We start from the raw sequence: 22,692 nt of genomic DNA on the forward strand, positions 1-22,692 counted from the left end.
CCATTGGTGGCCGTGCCTTCTGTTGCCTAGGCCCTAAGCTCTGGAACTCCCTCCCTAAACCTCTCCACCTCTCTATCCTCCTTTAAGACGCTCCTTAAAACCTACTCCTTTGACCAAGCTTTTGGTCATCTGCCCTAATATCTCCTTATGTGGCTCGGTGCCAAATTTTGTTTTATTTAACGTTCCTGTGAAGCGCCTTGGGATGTTTTTACTACGTTAAAGATGCTATATAAATACAAGTTGTTGTTGTTGTTCTTGTTTCAAAGAAGTAGATCAGGCTTAGTCTATGTTAAACTGAACACCTGCCTTTGAACAAACTGAAAAGAAGGACATTTGCTGGAAAGCTATTAGAGTATTTCAATCAATCTGTGCTGTCAATAATGACATTAAGATTATCAACCAACTGGTCTTTATCACATTGCTGTTTGTGGGAGCTTGCTGTGCACAAAATTGGCTGCCTTGTTTCCTACATTACAACAGTGACTACATTTCCAAAGTACTTCATTCGCTGTAACGCACTTTGGGATGTTCTGAGGTCATGAAAGGCGCTACATAAATGCAAGTTCTTTCTGTGTTTCTTTCTTTATTTGTTTTTAAGATGGAAAACATTTACAAGAAATAAGAGCTCAATCATAGAACAAAATAAATACAAATAGTTGGCCTATAATATTTAATCAGTATTAAAAGGGAGTGGGAAAGGAACAAGGAGTTAAGACAAGGTTCGTGTTGCCCTTTTAAGCACCAAGAATGTTGTTCCATCTAGGGGAGATGTCATCAATCGCATTTAAGAACAAAAGCAAAATACGGCGGATGCTGGAAACTGAAATAAAATCAGAAAATGCTGGAAATATTCAGCAGGTCAGGCAGCATCTGTGAACGAGAAACAGAGTTAACGTTTCAGGTCGATGACCTTTTGTCAGAATTTGCAAAAGTTAGAGATGTAACAGGTTTTAAGCAAGTATGGAAGCAGGGAAAGGGATAGCATTTAAGAATTTGTTTTCACTTTGAGTGCACTGATGCAACAAAGGTTTCATTGCAGTTAAGAAGAGATTTTTGGAGGGGGACATTAATCAGTAATGGGGCTCAACAGCAACTTTTCTAGTTGATCACATGGCTAATAAACTCTTGTCCCTGTAAATTAGGAATACTTAATGCAGCAACTGTTGGTAACAACTCTTTCTCCCCACCAACACCGCCCCCCCCCCCACCAAAAAAAAAGTTAATATAACAAAGCAGTGGCCAAAGCAGGATGGCTGTTGCTGTGTCGGACCTTGTTAGTTTTTAAATGGCTGCATACACATTTTCAAAATGCTATACTTAACATTGCAAGGTAGACAAAGCCCAATATGTGCAATTAAATTTAGTCAAGCAAGAATGTTAAATTTAAAGCATTATTACTGTAATGGAAGTCGATGTCAAATATAACACTTTTAATTAAATGTAACTTAAATATAGTTGCGGTGAATGGTGTTTGACATGTTTATTATAAACCTTTATTATGAACCATAAACTGTTTATCCAATCCAATCCAATCTACACAATCTCAAGCTATCAAGGGCTGGTTTGGACCGGACCTTTTGCAGCTTTAATAATAGGTCAAGTGAGTGACATCACCTATATGACAGGAATGGATTGCAATGCTCAGACAGTGAGTCAAACTGCATGACTAAAACCAAGCCAACATTTCCTATAGTTTTATATCACTGCCAAAATAAACTAACAATTACTATTGTGTAAAAATGTGCTACTCATCCAAATAAGAATCAATTGATAGAAAACCAGACAGAGTGCAGAGACAGAGTAATGCAACAGCAATGCAGTTAGGCTGAGATTACTGATCTATGGCTGGAGGCCTCATAAATAATAGTATGAGAAACAAAAGAAGCCAAGTTTAAAATGTCAGCTAACCAGTTGTGAATAAAACCACAATGCATCAATTATACTCAGGAGAAAATACATTAAGTGTGAATAACTTTCAAGTTATGGACAATAATATTGCAGGGACTGGGGGAGGAAGCACAGTCCTCGAACTACCAAAACCATTGAGTTCGCATAAAAGATAATGATCAGCAGGAGCTCATCAATTATATGTAAGAGAGGTACAATGTGGTTTTTCAGTGCTGTGGGATGCACTATTCAAGAGAAAATGAAAGGAATTATGCAGGCTTAACCCAAATTCCCTTAAGAGGTAGGTTAACAATGGGAATTTTTCCTTGAGGCTAATTAAATGTTTTTTACTACAGAAATGGCAAGCAGGCATATTATTATACTGAGGCTTTGAGATTATAAAAAATCATGTTTTATGATCCAAAGCAATTGGTGAAAAGCATCAAAGCTGTGAAAATAGTTCCATTATTGATGAGTAAACCAAAAAGGTGCCAATTTTCCCTCCTCCTCTACTTCCCCTGAAGGTGTTAAAGTTTCTGCTGGAGTAGGATTCTACGGGTGCCCTCATTACTTCGCCCAAGTGATCATTCAACCACAAGGGGCATCACAGCAGAGCCCGATCCTGCCCTTAGCCAACATCCAAATATGCACACTTCCAGCAAAGGATGTTGGATGGTGATTAGGAATTGGAATCATGGCTACCCCTTCATTCCCTGCACCCCCCGCCCCTCTCCCCACAACCTCCCCCCAGCCCAATTCAATTGATTGTCGTGCTCCTACTACTGCTCTGTTGAGACAGTAATCTTTAATAAGAACGTAAGAAATAGGAGCAGGAGGCTCTTTGAGCCTGCTCTGCCATTCAATAAGATTATGGCTGATCTTCTACCTCAATTCCACTTTCCTGCACTATCCCCATATCTCTTGATTTCCTTAATATTCAAAAATCTATCGATTTCTGTCTTGAATATACTCAATGACTGAGCATCCACAGCCCTCTGGGGTAGAGAATTCCAAAGATTCACCACCCTCTGAGTGAAGAAATTTCTCCTCATCTCAGTCCTAAATGGCCAGGCCCTTATTCTGAGACTGTGACCCCTGGTTCTAGATTCCCCAGCCAGGGGAAACATCCTACCTGCATCTACCCTGTCAAGCCCTGTAAGAATTTTGTATGTTTCAATGAGATCATCTCTCATTCTTCTAAACTCTAGAGAATATAGGCCTAGTTTACTCAATCTCTCTTCATAGGACAATCCTGCCCCCCCGCCCCCCCCATCCAAGGAACCAGTCTGGTGAACCTTCGTTGCATTCCCGCTATGGCAAGTATATCCTTCCTTAGGTAAGGAGACCACAACTACACAATACTCCAGGTGTGGTCTCACCAGGGCCCTATATAATTGCAGTAAGACGTCTTTACTCTTATACTCAAATCCTCTTGTAATAAAGGCCAACATATCATTTGCTTTCCTAATTGCTTGCTGTACCTGCATGTTAACTAATGTAACATATGTCCTTGAAGCTTTCAAAATTAGCAAGTATTTCTTTCATTTTTATCTTTTAATTTTTTTCATAAGAAAATCCTGGAGAATGTGCTTGTTCTTAAAGAAAAATGTTGGGAACTCCCCTTTCTAAGCGTCTCTTTTATCAGCTTCTCTAATGAGGATGCTTCAAAACAGCCAATCTATTATTAATAACTTTTTGCAGGCTACACATTAAAAAAAACTCTTAAGAAGATTACCCTTTTGTTTAATGCTTCAGTAGTGCAAAGTTCTTTGGCTCTGTGCATTAAATTCTACTCTATAATATTTAATATTTGAGAATTCATGAAAGTCATTATGAGTGATGTTATAGAAGATGCTTAAAATTTCCAATGGGTACTCATTACCCAAAGAATAGATGTATTTTTGTCGAAGTTTCCTATCACTGTTCTGTTGATATCAATGCTAATTGGTTAATTCTGTTGACCAACAGTCTGTCTCTCCTTAGTCTTCTCTCACACACGGTTCTCACGGAGCAATCAGCTATCCTAAAATGACCAGAGAAAAAGAGGATGGATGTTACTCAATGTTTTTCATCATTTCAATTGTTTATGTCCCCTTATTGCACCAAATGTGTGAGGGTAAATTGGAACTTGTAAAATTTTTTAAATATTAAACAGATACAACTAACAAAGGTTTAACAAACTGTTTAGTCTGAATATTTGTTTGGTTTTGTCGCAGCTTATTGCATGGGCCCAATTGGTCAATGTACTATTTATTGGATTGCTCAAATAATTGAAAAATCCACAGATTGTATGGATAGTGAAATAACTCAATGTTCTGCAGCAATATCAATTCATTAAGATGCATGGGTCTCATCAGGAGGCCCACATCCATAGAATAAACAAATACTGAGTTCCAGATGGTCTTCCACTTGGGTGAAAGACCATCGTTACTCATTTGAATCTGCAGTTCTTATGAATAACGGATGAGCCTTCTACCCTTCTGATTCAACTGTTATTACTCATCCCCTTTGATCAGCTATCCTTGCTTCAGTTTATCTGCCCCCAATTCTAACAAATTTATATTTACTCTAGATGCTCCTAGCATGTCATTATTTGGTTGCTGATGTACTTCATCATAAATATATATAAGTGGGTGAAAAAATGTAAAGTTGACAGCATGCTGGCTGCATTGGAAGGATCTGAAAGTCCTATCTTCAATCAATCTGCTTGGATGCATGTTACAATAGTTGATAAAGTTGTCAGTCATAATCATGCTGAATGTTTTGGAAGTATATATTTTGGAAGTATTCCCACATTACAACAGTGACTCCACTTCAAAAAGTACTTCATTGGCTGTAAAGCGCTTTGAGAAGTCCGGTGGTCGTGAAAGGCGCTATATAAATGCGAGTCTTTCTTTTTTATATCATTTCCTTTGTAATTTTCTCACCACTCCCTAATTTTGTTGTTTTTTTCTGCCCTGTTCTCCTCTTCTCTCTTCAGAAAGCACTGCCTCATGTTGGAGTATGTCTCCATGGTCACCAGCAGCCATCTAGTATCCTACTTAAGTATGCACTTTTTATGTGTGATCCCAGTCATTGATGTAGACAGGCTATTTGTTTTTTTGCTCTCTGTGAAAAATGATGAACACAAACAGTGTTCCCTGTAAGGTGCATGGTTGCTCCACGGAACCCGCGCAATGTAAAAACTGCGTAGCCCCTTAAAGGGGCTATGCAGAGCCAAAATAAATTACAGGGAACATAGAACACAAACCTTTGGTTTCCCTTTGGAACCTTAAATTCTACAAAAATCAATTGTAGTCAGGGACTGCTGCCTGGGATTCTGTAAAATCCATGAAATTCCTGGTTATTTTTAATCGAGTCAGCACCCATCCAAAATAACATTTATCGGGTAATAAGGAAAATTTTAAACATAGAAACATAGAAACATAGAAGATAGGAGCAGGAGTAGGCCATTCGGCCCCTCGAGCCTGCTCCGCCATTCAATGCGATCATGGCTGATCATCCAAGCTCAGTGCCCTGTCCCTGCTTTCTCCCCATACCCCTTGATCCCTTTAGCCTTAAGAAATATATCCAACTCCTTCTTGAATATATTTAATGTATTAGCTTCTACTGCCTTCTGTGGTAGAGAATTCCACAGGTTCACCACTCTCTAGGTGAAGAAATTCCTCCTAATTTCTGTCCTAAAAGGCCTACCCCTTATCCTTAGACTGTGACCCCTGGTTCTGGACTCCCCGACCATCGGGAACATCCTCCCTGCATCTAGTCTGTCCAGTCCTGCCAGAATTTTATAAGTTTCAATGAGATCCCCTCTCATTCTTCTAAACTCCAGCGAGTACAAGCCCAATTGTCCCAATCTCTCCTCATACGTCATTCCTGCCATCCCAGGTGTCAGCCTGGTGAATCTTCGCTGAACTCCTTCCATGGCAAGAATATCCTTCCTCAGATAAGGTGACCAAAATTGCACACAATACTCAAGATGTGGTCTCACCAAGGCCCTGTACAACTGCAGCAAGACATCCTTGTTCCTGTACTCAAACCCTCTCGCTACGAAGGTCAACATACCATTTGCCTTCTTAACCGCCTGCTGCACCTGCATGCTTACCTTCAGCGACTGGTGCACAAGGACACCCAGGTCTCGTTGCACTTCCCCTTCTCCCAATCTATTGCCATTCAGATAATAATCTGCCTTCCTGTTTTTACCACCAAAGTGGATAACCTCACATTTATCCACGTTATATTGCATCTGCCATGCTTCTGCCCAATCACCCAACCTGTCCAAATCATCCTGTAGTTTCTCGGCATCCTCCTCACAGCACACACGCCCACCCAGCTTTGTGTCGTCTGCAAATTTGGAGATATTACATCTAGTTCCCTTGTCTAGATCATTAATATATATTGTGAATAGCTGGGGTCCAAGGACCGATCCCTGCGGTACCCCACTAGTCACTGCCTGCCACTCGGAAAAAGACCCGTTTATTCCAACTCTTTGCTTTCTATCTGCCAACCAATTCTCTATCCAAGTCAATACCTTGCCCCCAATCCCATGTGCCTTAACTTTACACGCTAATCTCTTATGTGGGACCTTATCGAAAGCCTTCTGAAAGTCCAAATACACCACATCCACTGGTTCTCCCTTATCTATTTTACTAGTTACATCCTCAAAAAATTCCAGTAGATTAGTCAAGCACGATTTACCTTTTGTAAAAAGCGCCTCCCTGAAATCTTTCCTACCAGTCAAGGCTTAGTCTTCATCCCTCCCCTTCCCCCATCCGCTTGCAATGTAAATCACTCGACTCCATCCCGTGTTTTAGCAACTGAGTTATACTTGAGTGGCCACTATATTGAGCCACCAGTCCTGGTTAGACAGGGCTAGCCTCTGAGGAGTAACTGCAGCCAATGGGGGTCGAGCGGAAGGAAATGGCAGCCAGCTGGTGGGATGGTGGGTTGGAATTGGAAATACAGGGTGTTGCTGTGATCCACTAATTGTTCTCCCCAGTTGCTTGCAGCAGTGTCGAGGAGATGAATCTTTAATTCCTGGAGACTCCAAGATAGTCCTGGAGGGTTGGTAACCATATCTGCATATAATAAACATTACAAACAAATATGGATAGGAAGAAACAAATATTTATATTGGTAAAATAGCTAATAAACCATCGGCCGGGAGTTGTGAAAAGGTTGAGATGCTGTATGATACTAAATGAAAGGGGAAAAAAGGGGCTGTTTACGATTGTCCTTATACACATTAACAAAAAATGTCTCCTAGTTGATTAGGTTTGTGTTGCCAGTTTAGGTTAATTCTGTGCAATGTCATGTTTATACTGATTCCTGGGACTATTAACTTGGGCACAGTATACAAGTTGTTTATACTGGGTCTTGTTAAAAGTAATGTATGTGTGTATGTCAGGTGCTGAATATATGTGCACGAGCAGATTCTTTTTAGGGTGGAAATGTAATGGGATCGGCAGAACATATGCAGGCATATATGGCAAGTGGTATGTGATGAACTGTTTATCCTACACTAATAAATTGGTCTTCACATGGGTTTACTTTAAACAAAAATTGATTCAATATGTATGATTTGTAATGTTCATACATAGATTCACAAGTTAAGTTTTGGTAGCTTCTGGTGTGATCTATGCTCCAATTGTTAGTATCGATAAAGAACAAATTTATTTTTTACCATCCATTTTCTTCCCTCCCTTCCTCACCTGAAAACATTGACTTCTCACTGTGGTTCCATGGACACCAGTCACTCATTACTACTGAATTTCACGACACTACATGAAGTAGCTCCATGTCATTGCAGGCCTCCTCCCCTGACTAAAGGGGAGGGGCCTAGCGCTGCACGCACTGGGGCCCTGCTAGACCACAGGGGAGTGGGGTGTCGTGAAAACAAGAGGAGTGCTGCTCTAAGCGATCGCGGCCGGCACCCTGCATCAAAAAATGGCCGCCCGACACCTGCCCTTTAAGCAGCACCGCCGCCGCTGCAAAAATGCCCCCTGATCCTGTCAGCCATATCATCCGGCGATCAGTCAGGGAGCGCAAGGGAAGTTTGCAGCCGGGGCGCAAGCGGGGCGCTGCGCACGGCGATGACATCATCGCCGGTGGCACAAATCACTACCGACTACCGCCACTGCTAACCTCCCGCTGAATTTTGCAGGAGGCGTTAGCGATGCCATGCCCGGGCGCTAGGGGATTTGTGCCCCGTTAGCGCCCCCCAGGTGCAAACGAATCCAATTTTTCCCCCGAGTGTTGGTAGTGAATATTGAACTTCAGGGGTATCATTGCCAAACGTGAATAATGTACATGTTTTCATGTAGCTAGGAATCTTAAAAAGCATTTATCATTGTAGCAGTGCATGAATACTTCAGTTTTTTTAAACTTCCATTTGCAGGAATCCATTTTCTGGCATTATCCATTTGAAGGGGATGACACATAACTATTCATTCATATAACCATTGGTGTCAGCTGTGGCTCAGTGGGCTGTGGGTTCAAGTCCCACTCCAGTGACTTGAGCACATAATCTAGACTAACACTCCAGTGTAGTACTGAGGGAGTACTGCACTGTCAGAGGTACTGTATTTTGGGTGAGATGTTAAACCAAGACCCATCTACCCTCTCAGGTGGATGTAAAAGATCCCATGGCACTATTTCGAAGAAGAGCAGGGGGTGCTTCCCCGGTGTCCTGGTCAACATTTATCCCTTAACTAACATCACTAAAACAGATGATCTGGCCATTATCACATTGCTGTTTGTGGGACCTTGCTGTGCACAAATTGGCTGCTGTGTTTCCTACAATACATCAGCGACTACACTTCAACGGTAGCTAATTGGCTGTAAACGTGCTTTGGGATGTTCTGAGGTGGTGAAAAGTGCTATATAAAGGCAAGATTTCTTTTTAAGTACTCAGTAACTGGTTAGTAAAATGAGTTTGTAAAATGCTGAAATATGCCCGATTACATGTTCATAGTCTGCAATTTCAAGTAATTCTTAAGTTTAGCTAGAAAATTTATAATACGTTGATTCTTCAAGTACTCTCAAAAAATGATTAGGTAAATTAATAGCCCTGTTATATGGTGGGCCACAAAGCTCTTCACCCAGCGCAGGCAGAAAAGAAATAAGTGCTTTATACTGGTGTCAAATTTGGGAGTTTTGATTATTTTCTTCACAGAAAGGATTTTGAGATTGTTATGTTTAAGTGTATTTTAAAGCAGTGAATTTACACAGGTTTTAAAAATAAAAATCCATAGTCTACAGGTATTGAATACGTGTTTTGGAGCCCACAGGCCAATTTGTGGAATGTCACAGTTTACAGCTTATTTCAAACTGTTGGAATGAGGGTCGATAGTGGGCTGGTGCTGGGAATGGGGATTCTCCTATCGGTACAAAGCCAGGAGTGTGGTCTGCCCCCTAGGTGTCTATTTGCCATTTTACTTGCACCTCACTCCCAGGCTATTGGAACCGTCTCTGTTTTGCCAGATTTTCCATGTTTCCCCCCCACCGCCTCCCTCTGCTATTCTGCTGTAACCATTCACACCTCCTCTGGGTCTTGGGTATATCTATTATTTCTCTCGTTTCTCTCATTATTGCCTCCTTTTGCCTAACACCATTATCACTATCATTTAATCATCTCCTGTCCTCCACTTAATCACAGACTATTCATTCACACACACAACACAATAGCAAAATACTGCAGATGCTGGAAATCTGAAACAACAACAGAAAATGCTGGAAACACTCAGCAGGTCAGGCAGCATCGTGGAGAGAGAAACACAGTCAATGTTTCAGGTCGATGACCCGTCTGACGAAGGGTCATCGACCTGAAACGTTGACTCTGTTTCTCTCTCCACGATGCTGCCTGACCTGCTGAGTGTTTCCAGCATTTTCTATTGTTGTTACAGGTTATTCATTCTTTTTTTTCTCATGGCACCCCCCCCCCCACCCCATTTCAGGGTCTGTTCCTCTTTATAAGCTGTCCATCTGTAACGGTTTCCGGTTCTGACAAAGCGTTATAAGCAATGCTCCTTCGAATTTTGTTTAGCGCCTTAAAGGGGCCACGCAGAACATTCAAAATACAGCACATGCGCGTTTTTTTCATTGAAAAGCTGGTAAGCCGCTGTGTGGGTTCCCTGGAGCGCTGTGCGGCCGCCCAGCTTACAGGAAGCATTGGTTATAAGACCTGATACATTAACCCTACCTTCTACTCTCCACAGATGCTGCCTAATCTGCTGAGTGTTTCCAGAATTTTCTGTTTTTATTTCTAATTTGCAGCCAGGGGACCCTATAATTAAACTCATCTTCTCTGAGCTGGGGCTAGGGGAAGATTGGCTGAAGTGTCAGTCCTAGCTCAGCTGGTAGCACTCTTGCCTCTGAGTCAGAAAGTTGTGCTCAAGTCCCACTCCGGAGATTTGAGCACAAAAATCTAGGCTGACAATTCAATGCAGTACTGAGCGACCACTTCACTGTCGGAGGTGCCGTCTTTTAGATGAGACTACACTTCAAAAGTACTTCTACAAATGCAAAATACTGCGGATGCTGGAAATCTGAAATAAAAACAAAAAATGCTGGAAATACTCAGCAGATCAGGCAGCATCTGTGGAGAGAGAAACAGAGTTAACTCTGCCATCGCCATTTACACTTCATCTCGAGCCATCTTTTGTTTCTTAACTTGTCCCATTACCATCTCCTTTTGCCTTGCACCATCATCCCTTTTGTCTCTCAGGGCTGGATTTTGTGAATGGAGATGAGTTGGAGGCAGGACTGCGGCTTGTCGGGTCTAATTTAAATAAAGGAAACTACGATGGTATGAGGTGCGAGTTGGCTAGGAAGGATTGGGGAATGTTACTTAAAGGGTTGGCGGTGGATAGGCAATGGCAAACATTTAAAGATCGCATGGATGAACTACAGAATTTGTTCATCCCTGTTTGGCATAAAAATAAAACAAAAAAGGTGACTCAACAAGGGAAATTAGGGATAGCATAAGATCTAAGAGATGGACATATAATTTGGCCAGAAAAAGCAGCAAACCTAAGGATTGGGAGCAGTTTAGGATTCAGCAAAGGAGGACAAAGGGATTAATTAAGAGGGGGAAAATAGATTATGAGAGTAAGCTTGCAGGGAACATAAAAACTGACTGTAAAAGCTTCTACAGATATGTGAAGAGAAAAAGATTGGTGAAGTCAAGCGTAGGTCCCTTGCAGTCAGAAGCAGGGGAATTTATAATGGGGAACAAAGAAATGGCTGACCAATTAAATATATACTTTGGTTCTGTCTTCACAAAGGAGGACACAAATAACCTCCCAGAGATCGCGGGGAACATAGGGTCTAATGAGAGGGAGGAATTGAATGAAATCAGGATTTGTAGGGAAATGGTGTTAGGGAAATTGATGGGATTAAAGGCCAATAAATCCCCAGGGCCTGATAGTCTACATCCTAGGGTACTTAAGGAAGTGGCCCTAGAAATAGTAGATGCATTGCTGGTCATCTTCCAAAATTCTATAGACTCTGGAACAGTTCCCATGGATTGGAGGATAGCTAATGTAACCCCACTATTTAAAAAGGGTGGTAGAGAAAAAACGGGGAATTATAGACCGGTAAGCCTGACATCGGTAGTGGGGAAAATGCTAGAGTCCATTATAAAAGATGTAATAGCAGAGCACTTGGAAAACAGTGACAGGATCGGACAACGTCAACATGGATTTACAAAAGGTAAATCATGCTTGACTAATCTACTGGAATTTTTTGAGGATGTAACTGGTAGAATAGATAAGGGAGAACCAGTGGATGTGGTGTATTTGGACTTTCAGAAGCCTTTCGATAAGGTCCCGCTAAGAGATTAGCGTGTAAAGTTAAGGCACATGGGATTGGGGGTAAGGTACTGTCTTGCATAGAGAACTGGTTGGCAGATGGAAGCAAAGAGTTGGAATAAACGGGTCTTTTTCCAAGTGGCAGGCAGTGACTAGTGGGGTACCGCAGGGATCGGTGCTAGGACCCCAGCTATTCACAATATGTATAAATGATCTAGACAAGGGAACTAGATGTAATATCTCCAAGTTTGCAGACGACACAAAGCTGGGTGGGCGTGTGTGCTGTGAGGAGGATGCAGAGAAACTCCAGTACAATTTGGACAGGTTAGGTGTTTAGGCAGATGCATGGCAAATGCAGTATAATGTGGATAAATGCGAGGTTATCCACTTCGGTGGCGAAAACAAGAAGACAGATTATTATCTGAACGGCAATTGATTGGGAAAAGGGGAAGTGCAACGAGACCTGGGTGTCCCTGTGCACCAGTTGCTGAAGGTAAGCATGCAGTTGCAGCAGGCGGTTAAGAAGGCAAATGGTATGTTGGCCTTCATTGCGAGAGGATTTGAGTACAGGTGCAAGGATGTCTTGCTGCAGTTATACAGGGCCTTGGTGAGACCACACCTTGAGTATTGTGTGCAGTTTTGGTCACCTTAACTGAGGAAGGATGTTCTTGCCATGGAGAGAGTGCAGCGAAGATTCACCAGACTGATACCTGGGATGGCAGGAATGACGTATGAGGAGAGATTGGGTTGATTAGGCTTATATTCGCTAGAGTTTAGAAGAATGAGAGGGGATCTCATTGAAACTTATAAAATTCTAACAGTACTAGACAGACTAGATGCAGGAAGGATGTTCCCAATGGCGGTGGAGTCCAGAACCAGGGGTCACAGTCTAAGGATAAGGGGTAAGCCATTTAGGACTGAGATGAGGAGGAATTTCTTCACCCAGAGAGTGGTGAACCTGTGGAATTCTCTGCCACACAGGGCAGTTGAGGCCAATTCATTAAATATATTCAAGAAAGAGTTGGATATATTTCCTGAGGCTAAAGTGATCAAGGGATATGGGGAAAAAGCAGGGACAGGGGACTGAATTTGGATGATCAGCCATGATCTCATTAAATGGCGGAGCGGGTTCGAGGGGCTGAATGGCCTACTCCTGCTCCTATCTTCTATGTTTCTAAGTCCCGCCTCCATCATCTTCTGGCCAACCAGCGGGATTTTCCCCTGATTGACCTTGTTAAGCCCACCCAGCGGGCTCAGCAGGCCAATTAGCGGGGAAGTCACTGACAGAGCACGTCAACGTCTGACGTGCCATCTGTCAAGATTTCTTGAAAGAATAAATATCAGCGTTTGAAACTGTGAAGCTGTCAAACACTGACATTCTGTGTAGTTTGATGAGCCCTTGTCTTGAGGACTCATCACACCTTTCTACTTTGTAGATTTCAGGTGACTGTTGGTTCAGAGGATCCAACAGCCAATCTGTGAAATCTACAAGGAAGATGTCGGGACTCCCGATCCAGAGCGGATGAAGGCTGCAGGCAGAAACAAAGGTAAGTGAACATTTTTTAACAATTTACACTCACCTTACATACTTACCACTCCACACTTGCACCCATCACTCACCTCTACATCTCACTTTCAGACCCCTCCGACCCCCCGTAGACCTCCCATTTGAGGTCGGGAAGCCTGCAGTTGAAAAGGTAAAATGGGATTAATCTTTTTTTCTGCCTGTTAACAGGCAGTTAAAGGATTTAATCCCTTTCCCGCCTCGAGGAGATGGGACCCGGGTCAGGACGGCTTTCCGCCTCCTGGCAAAAAGGCACAGAGGCGGGATGGGGGTGGGTTTGCCAGCCGCCCCCACTTTCTGCAGCTTTACCGGCAGTCCTGCCTCCATACCCGCCTCCTCGGGGCTGGCAAAATCCAGCCCAGAATCTATCCTGCCTTCCATCCTATGACAGACCTTCCCTTTTGTTCTTTCCTTCCCTCCCCCCTTTCCCTGCCCCTACACTTGCTTAAAAACCTGTTCCATCTCCAGCTTTTTCCAGTTCTGATGAAGGGTCATCGACCTGAAATGTTAACTCTGTTTCTCTCTCCACAGATGCTGCCTGACCTGCTGAGTGTTTCCAGCATTTTCTGTTTTTACTTCAAAAGTACTTCATTGGCTGTGAAGCGCTTTGGGACGTCCTGAGGTCATGAAAGGCGTTATATAAATGTAAATCTTTCTATATAAATGCAAGTCATCACAACCCTAGCACATCGCTCCAGGAATTCTTCAGGGAACTGTCCTCAGCACAACCATCTAGGCTGACACTCCAGTGCAGTACCGAGGAAGCACTGCATTGTCAGGTGCCGTCTTTTGGATGAGACGTTAAACTGAGGCCCTGTCTGTCTTCTCAGGTGGGCATAAAAGATCCCATGGCACTATATTGAAGAAGAGCAGGGGAGTTATCCCCATGTCCTGGCCAATATTTATCCCTTAAACAACATCACTAAAAAACAGAATATCTGGTCATTATCACATTGCTGTTTGTGGGAGCTTGCTGTGAACAAATTGGCTACCACATTTTTTACATTACAACAGTGACTACACTTCAAAAAAGTACTTCATTGGCTGTAAAGTGCTTTGGGATGTTCTGAGGTCGTGAAAGGGGTTATATAAATGCAAGTCTTTTTTTTCTGAAGGGGACATCAGAAGTGCCCCTGATTCTGTTCTTTCCTGAGGTCCACTCACGAGCACTCTCCAGCAAGGAACACTGAACAGCGTGGCATTGCCCCAGCTGAAATCAGCTAACTCAACACACGCTGGGGATCAAACCTCGTGCCTTGCCTTTATCAACTCATGTTGTGAAGTGAACACACAAGTGAGAACCTTGGCCAATCTTCCTCCATCCTCAGCTCAGAGGTGCTTGTTATGTTCATTAATAACTAGTCGTTTTCATTATGAACAGCTAGCTTCTAGCTAGTCACTTTATTCATGCCATGTGGACTCTTATACAGGCATTCATCTTGACTACTGCCTTGTGGGCAGCCAACTCTTATATATACATACAGCTCTACAGCTCCACCTAGTGTACCATTCTAGAATGACAGGTTACTGATCATTACATCCCCCTTTCTTTGAGGTTAAACAAAATCAATATCAATCAACTTTCAAGAAACATGATAAAGATGATATCAGTAACACTTTTGTTAGTGCTCTATAAACATAAACATTTTCACAACAGTCAATACATTTTCAATATAGATTTCTTTGTACTCAAAGATTAAGGCCTAGAAATTCAGTGCCCTTAGCACCGATTTTGCGGCGCTAGAGGGCCTAGCGCTGCAATTGGCGCCGGTTCCTAAATTGCCTGGGGCCCTTCCGCGGCGGTAGACCGGTAGCGCTGCGCCGGCACCGATGACGTCATCGGTGTGCGCAGCGTCCCGGTTGCCGTGGTAACCCAGCCCCAAGCCGAAATTCAGTTGCGGCCGCCTCGCCAGTGGCAGCCGCAACTAAGACTCCGGCAAACGAGTGTTGCCGGAGTCTGCGCCGGCGCTTTAAGGAGGCGCGGCGGCCGGCCGCTTTCCCGCCGGCCGCCTGCCGGCAGCTCTCTCCCCGGACTTCTTCCCCCACCCCCCCCCGGAACAGATGCAAGCCCGGCACTTGTCCGAGGTGCCGGGCTCATTTTTGCAGAGATTTGCGCGGGCCGCGGCCGGGTGCAGGCAGCTCCTCCTTAACGGAAGGAGGAGGCCTGCACTTCCCGAGCCTGCCGCACCGCATCGGGCGCCGCAGCGCCGGAATAGCGCCGCAATGCGGAGCGTAGCGCCAGTTTTCAGGCGCAAACAGCCTTCAGTAGCGCCGGCAGCCATTTGGGCGCGGCGCTACTGAATTTTTGGCGCGCACAGCGCGACTTAGCACCGGCGCTAAATTTCCGGCGTTAAGCCCCGGCGCAGCGCAACCTCAATTTCGAGGCCTAAGTCTATCAGGCTTTTTTACTTCACGTGTGGACCTTCTCAGCATGGGTAAGTCTGATGTGTTTTTATGAGAGCCTGTATGTGTGTTTGTGTTAGATTGTTCTGGTGGTGATTGACAAGATTCAGTTTTGGCATTATCATCGATTTGCTGTTGGATAGTTTCTTGTGTTTTTAGGAGGGAACGGCGGTTCCTCCTGAGAATCTGTCCTTCCTCAGTTCTAACAGTGTATGACCTTGGTCCTACTTCCTCAAGAACTGTAGCTTTCCTGTTCCATGCATCTGGATCCTCAATCCTGACAACATCATCCCTTGTCAATGGTTTTAGAGTTTTGGATGACTTGTCATAGTGTGATTTCTGTTTCAGCTTTAACAGTTGAAGTCTCTGGCCTCGAAATTGAGGTTGCGCTGCGCCGGGGCTTAACGCCGGAAATTTAGCGCCGGTGCTAAGTCGCGCTGTGCGCGCCAAAAATTCAGTAGCGCCGCGCCCAAACGGCTGCCGGCGCTACTGAAGGCTGTTTGCGCCTGAAAACTGGCGCTACGCGCCGCATTGCGGCGCTATTCCGGCGCCCGATGCGGTGCGGCAGGCTCGGGAAGTGCAGGCCTCCTCCTTCCGTTAAGGAGGAGCTGCCTGCACCCGGCCGCGGCCCGCGCAAATCTCTGCAAAAATGAGCCCGGCACCTCGGACAAGTGCCGGGCTTGCATCTGTTCCGGGGGGGGGTGGGGGAAGAAGTCCGGGGAGGGAGCTGCGGGCAGGCGGCCGGCGGGAAAGCGGCCGGCCGCCGCGCCTCCTTAAAGCGCCGGCGCAGACTCCAGCAACACTCGTTTGCCGGAGTCTTAGTTGCGGCTGCCACTGGCGAGGCGGCCGCAACTGAATTTCGGCTTGGGGCCGGGTTACCACGGCAACCGGGACGCTGCGCACACCAATGACGTCATCGGTGCCGGCGCAGCGCTACCGGTCTACCGCCGCGGAAGGGCCCCAGGCAATTTAGGAACTGGCGCCAATTGCAGCGCTAGGCCCTCTAGCGCCGCAAAATCGGTGCTAAGGGCACTGAATTTCTAGGCCTCTGTCTCAGTTCCTTACTCTGCTTTTCTTTTGCACAGCAGGGTAGCGTGGTACGCAACTTGCGACCCATTAGGAGTTCAGCAGGTGAAGAACCACAGCCTAAAGGGGAGGCTCGGTAGCTCAGCAGGGCGAGATAAGGATCAGACTTGCTTTCTGTTACTTTCTTCAGTAGCTGTTTGAGAACTTGAACATCTTTCTCTGCCTTACCATTCGACTGAGCATACAAAGGACTGGATGTGATGTGCTGAAAGTCATATTGTGCTGCAAACTGTTGCCACTCCTTACAGTTGAAGCACGGACCACTGTCGCTAACGGCAATCCTGGGAATTCCATGTCTGGCGAAGATGGATTTAACATGCATTATGACACTGCTTGCTGATGTGCTTGAGAGGAGCGCCATCTCAGGATAGTTAGAATAGTAGTCAATCACTAATAGATAGTCTTTACCATTCAAATGCAAAAGATCCATACCAACCTTTTGCCATGGTGCTGTTGGTAAGTCAGCTACTATCATTGGTTCCTTTGCTTGTTTGTTTTGGTGTTTCTGACATGTCTCACATTTGCCTATCATGTTCTCAATGTCCTTATTTATGCCAGGCCAATAAACAGTGTCTCTTGCTCTCCTTTTGCATTTTTCAATTCCGAGGTGTCCCTCGTGAATCCTTTTGAGCATGTCTTGACATAGAGCCTGTGGAATGACTATTCTGTTCTGTTTTAGTAACAGTCCACTTGCGACACTCAACTCTGACCTTATGTGAAAGTACTTTGGACAGGAACCTTTTGGCCAACCATGATGAATGTTCTCTATTACTGTTTGTAACACTGTGGCCTAGAAATTCAGTGCCCTTAGCGCCGATTTTGCGGCGCTAGAGGGCCTAGCGCTGCAATTGGCGCCGGCGCCTAAATTGCCTGGGGCCCTTCCGCCGCGGTAGACCGTTAGCGCTGCGCCGGCACCGATGACGTCATCGGTGTGCGCAGCGTCCCGGTTGCCATGGTAACCCGCCCGAACTGGGAAATTGACTTGCGGCCGCCTCGCCCGTGGCAGCCGCAAGCAACGTTCTGGCAGAGGTGCCTTGCACAAGTTTGCGCCGGCGCATTAAAGGCCCCGCGGCGGCCGGCCGCTTTCCCGCCGCCCGCCTGGCCGCAGCTCCCTCCCCGGATTTCCCCCCCCCCGGAACAGAAGCAAGCCCGGCACTTGTCCGAGGTGCCGGGCTCATTTTTAATAAGATTATCGCGGGCCGCGGCCGGGTGCAGGCAGGTCCTCCTTAAGGGAAGGAGGAGGCCTGCACTTCCCGAACCTGCCGCACCGCAGCGGGCGCCGCAGCGCCGGAATAGCGCCGAAATTCAGCGCATAGCGCCAGTTTTCAGGCGCTAACAGCTTTCAGCAGCGCCGGCAGCCGTTTGGGCGCAGAAGTAGTGAATTTCTGGCCCGACCAGCGCGACTTAGCTCCGGCACTAACTTCCGGCGCTAAAGCCGTTGCTGCGCCAAAACCCAATTTCTAGGCCTGTATCTTTTACTGTTTCTACTGCTATTTGCTTTGATTTTGTGTCTGACACAGGCAGCGCAGCAGTGACCATACTCACATGAACATCCACGTCTTCCTCAGTAGAACTCACATGACTCATTGTGGGTGCTCGGGATAGTGCATCTGCTAACACTATGTGTTTGCCTGGTGTGTAGATCGGTTCAAAGTCATATCGTTGCAGCTTCATCATGAGTCGTTGAATCCTTGGAGACGTCTCATTCAGGTCTTTTTTATGATGGCAACCAGTGGGCAGTGGTCTGTCTCAACTGTGAAGGTGGGAAGTCCATATATGTAGCCATGGAACTTTTCTAGTGCAACTACCAAGCCTAGACATTCCTTTTCAATCTGGGCGTATCGACACTCAGAATCAGTCATAGACCTGGAGGCATAGGCAACAGGCTTCCAATCTTCACCCTCTGCTTGTAGCAAGACCGCACCGAGGCCATCTTTTGATGCATCCGTTGACACTTTGATTCTCTTTGTTGGGTCAAAGAAGGTGAGTACAGGTGTGGTTGTCAGCACTGTTTTGAGGTTCATCCACTCTTGTTCATGTCTTTCTGTCCATGCGAACTCATTTGTTTTATGTAGCAGGTCTCGCAGACAGGCTGTCTTGGCTGACAAGTTAGGACTGAACTTTCCAATGAAGTTTATCATCCCCATAATGCGTAGCACTCCTTTTTTGTCAGTGGGTCGGGGCATTTTGAGTATGGCATTTACTTTTTCCATATCTGGCTCTATTCCTTTACCAGATAGATTATCTCCTAGGAAAGTGACTTCCTGGACGCCAAACTGACACTTGGCTTTGTTGAGCTTCAGTCCATTCCGGCGTATGCTCTGTAGCACTTTAGTCAGTCTCTCATTGTGTTCTTTCAGTGTGGAGCCCCAGATGATGATGTCATCAACATAGACCCAAACTCCTTCCAGACCTTCAATTATGTGTTCCATCGCTCTATGAAAGATTTCAGATGCAGATATTATCCCGAAAGGCATTCTGAGGAAACAATACCTGCCAAATGGTGTGTTGAAGGTATAGTATTTGGTGCTCTCTTCATCCAGTTTTAGTTGCCAAAATCCTTGTGAGGCATCGAGCTTTGTGAAGTATCTGGCACCTGACATTTCACTGGTGATTTCTTCTCGCTTGGAAATCTGGTAGTGTTCACGTTTTATGTTTGCATTTAAGTCCTTTGGATCCATGCATATTCTTAGATCATTGTTCGTTTTCTTTACACACACCATGGAGTTAACCCAGTCTGTTGGCTCTTCGACTTTCCTGATGACTCCTAGTGCGGTCATTCTGTCCAGTTCTTTCTTGAGCCGGTCACGCAGGGGTGCTGGAACTCTCCGTGGAGCATGTACCACTGGCTGAGCATCCTCCTTTAGCTGGATCTTGTAAGTGAATGGTAGAACTCCAAATCCTTTGAACACATCCTGGAAATTACTCACTACAGAATCCACCGAGTTATCTGGTCTGCTTATGGCACAGTTTATACAGTAGACTCTCTTGACCAGTTCTAAGTCCTCACAAGTTTTGTCACCTAGTAGTGAATCAAGTCCTTCAGCCACAACAGAAAACATGAGATGATGCACTTTGTCTTTGACTGTCACTTTAAGTCTGCATACACCTAAGCTATCTATTTTCTGTCCATTATAGTTCTTCAGTAGTACTGACTTTTTCTGTATTTTGGGCTTTTCTTTCATATTTTTAATGTCACTCATACTGATTAAGTTTGCTTTTGCCCCAGTGTCTCGTTTCAATGTAACTAATGCTCCATTTACCTGCAGTGGCATTATCCATTTGTCCTCTTTTACTGCATTAATTCTATGTTCAGCATTGTCCATCCCTGAGGGCTGCACATTTTCTGTATCCTTTTTGATATTGTCACATGATACCATTCCTACAGAAAATGTCTCACTTAAATCAGTGTCCTCAATCACATTAACTCGTTGCCTTTTCTTAATTTTTACTTTTGAAAAGCATTGTTTGGCAAAGTGATTCTTTCCATGACATTTTGTGCACATTTTTCCAAATGCTGGGCATTGTCGTGACTGGTGTTTGTAACCACAGCATTTACAATTAAAAATTCCTTCCTCCGATTGCTTCTCATTTCTGTTCTGCCCACGTTTCTTTCCTTTGTAGGACACAGCACCGACAGCAGCACAGTTACTTATTACAGTCGCATCATTATTAATTTCACTGAAAGTCTTTGCGTGCTGCCGAGCTAGCTCACTGGCTTGGCATATTTTCACAGCATTCTCCAATGTTAGTTCGGTTTCTCTCAACAAACGTTCCCTGGCCTTTTTATCATGAATACCAAACACAATCTGGTCACGAATCATGGATGATTTCATTTCAGAGAAATTACATGTCTGTGCTTTCAGTTTTAGATCGGTCACAAAGCTATCAAAAGTCTCATTTTGCTGCTGTGTCCTTGAATGGAACACGTACCTCTCATAGGTTTCGTTCTTTTTGGGAGAACAATGTGTATCAAATTTCTTTAGCACATCGTCTAATTTTTCTCTGTTCTCCTCTTGATCAAATATAAATGTATTAAATACCTCTATCGCCTGTGGGCCTGCAACCGTAAGCAGCAACGTTATTTTTCTTGCGTCTGGCTTCGTACCGAACCCGATGGCAGCAATTTAGAGCTCGAATTGTTGTTTGAACGTCCGCCAATTGCAGTCGACATCCCCCATGAGTTTCAAACCCTCCGGTGGCTTCAAATGCTCCATGTCGCATTTCACAATATTCAGCAGATTTTACCAATCCTGGTACCATGTTATGTTCATTAATAACTAGTTGTTTTCATTATGAACAGCTAGCTTCTAGATAGTCACTTTATTCATGCCATGTGGACTCTTATACAGGCATTCATCTTGACTACTGCCTTGTGGGTAGCCTACGCTTATATACATACAGCTCTACGGCTCCACCTAGTGTACCATTCTAGAATGACAGGTTACTGATCATTACAGTGCTGAGGTTAATTATAGTGTCGCTGTTGCTGCCTTGGCTGCTATCAGCTAGCTGAGCACAGACCCAAGATCAAACTTGTAACCTTCCTGTTCTATATGGTTTGTATCTACAGTACCATATTTAACCACTGGATCATTGAGAGTCTGATACACCACAATAGGGTCGTGATTTCGCCAGCTGTGGCGAGTCCGGAGTGGCTGCAAACTCCGCACCCGTCTTCATCCCGCCTCCTCCAAGTGATTTTGCCCTGATTGGGCTTGTTAAGCCCGCCCTGCGAGGTTCCCGGCCAATAAAAGGAAGCGGGTCTGATGACGCGTCATTATCAGCCGGTTTCCTTAAAGGGGCCATGTCCATACTGATTTTGACAGTTGTGCTGTCAGTGTTCTACAGCATTGAGGTGCTGAAAAAACTGACAAACACTGCACAAAGGTGCACGGCTGCATCCAGGCTTTCCCATGACTCCCTCCATATGTTCACAGCATGCAGGGAGGTTCTCTTTCCTTCCAGTGGGTGGAAGAGACCTCCCCAGGCCAGCAACGCAGCCTGGTTGCACATTGCACAGGAGGACACAGCAGGGATGTTGTCAGGAGAACCTGGCTGCAGTGCCACAAACCTTTCAACGATCACTGTAGATCACGAAACGTTATTGCAAAGCCACACTCAACCTCATCCTCTTGTGCCACTCATCACATCCCCATCACTCTGCCTTCCCTACCCTACTCCTGCACATCCTTACTCACAACTTGCCTTGCACCTCCACCCATCCCTCTCTATCTACATTATCACTTCCCCATCTCACGAGCCATCCCTCACACGCGCCCTCATCCTAGTCCAATCATACCAACTAACAACACACAAGGGTAGGCACTTGAATGTTTTAGCCAATGTTTGTGTAAACTTTCTGTTAATGTGTTGTCAAGCATTGAAATCCTTATTGTCACCACCTTGCCTTCTTGGACAGATTTGTGTGCACCTTTGAAAGTGTGTTAGTGAGTTCCAGTGAATGGTGAGACATAACATCCACCCCCCCTGCCCCGCCCCACGCCCCCCTCCCCCAATGGTGATGAATGTGAAAGGAATGGCTTGGATATTGTAGGGATGCTTTATAGTGCTGGTGTGGGGTGGTGCCAACTTGGTGCAGCATGTGGCAGCCAGGGTGTACAGTGTTAAGTGAAGCAAATCTGGACATGGTGAGGCCATCGCTGGCGTCCCGGGCAGCAATGTGCACGGGTGATGATGCCATGTGTCCTGTGCAGCATCAGTTGATTACGGAGAAGATTGGTGTGGGTGTTGTTGCTGCTGGTGTGCCTGGTGATGCTGGTGCTGGGGCTTATCGTGTTGGGATTCTGAAGACCAAGGTGAGATTTTTTCAAGGGCACCGATGCTGATGGAATAGATGGCACATGAGGTTGAGATGACAGAAGTAATCTGTCATTGTTGAGATAGGTTGTTCCAAGGAGGTGACAGTGGATAGAGAGATTACTC

This window comes from Somniosus microcephalus, chromosome 13 (genome assembly GCF_052327205.1).
Source record: "Somniosus microcephalus isolate GS21.2 chromosome 13, FLI_Smic_1.0, whole genome shotgun sequence".
Classification (NCBI taxonomy): Eukaryota; Metazoa; Chordata; class Chondrichthyes; order Squaliformes; family Somniosidae; genus Somniosus; species Somniosus microcephalus.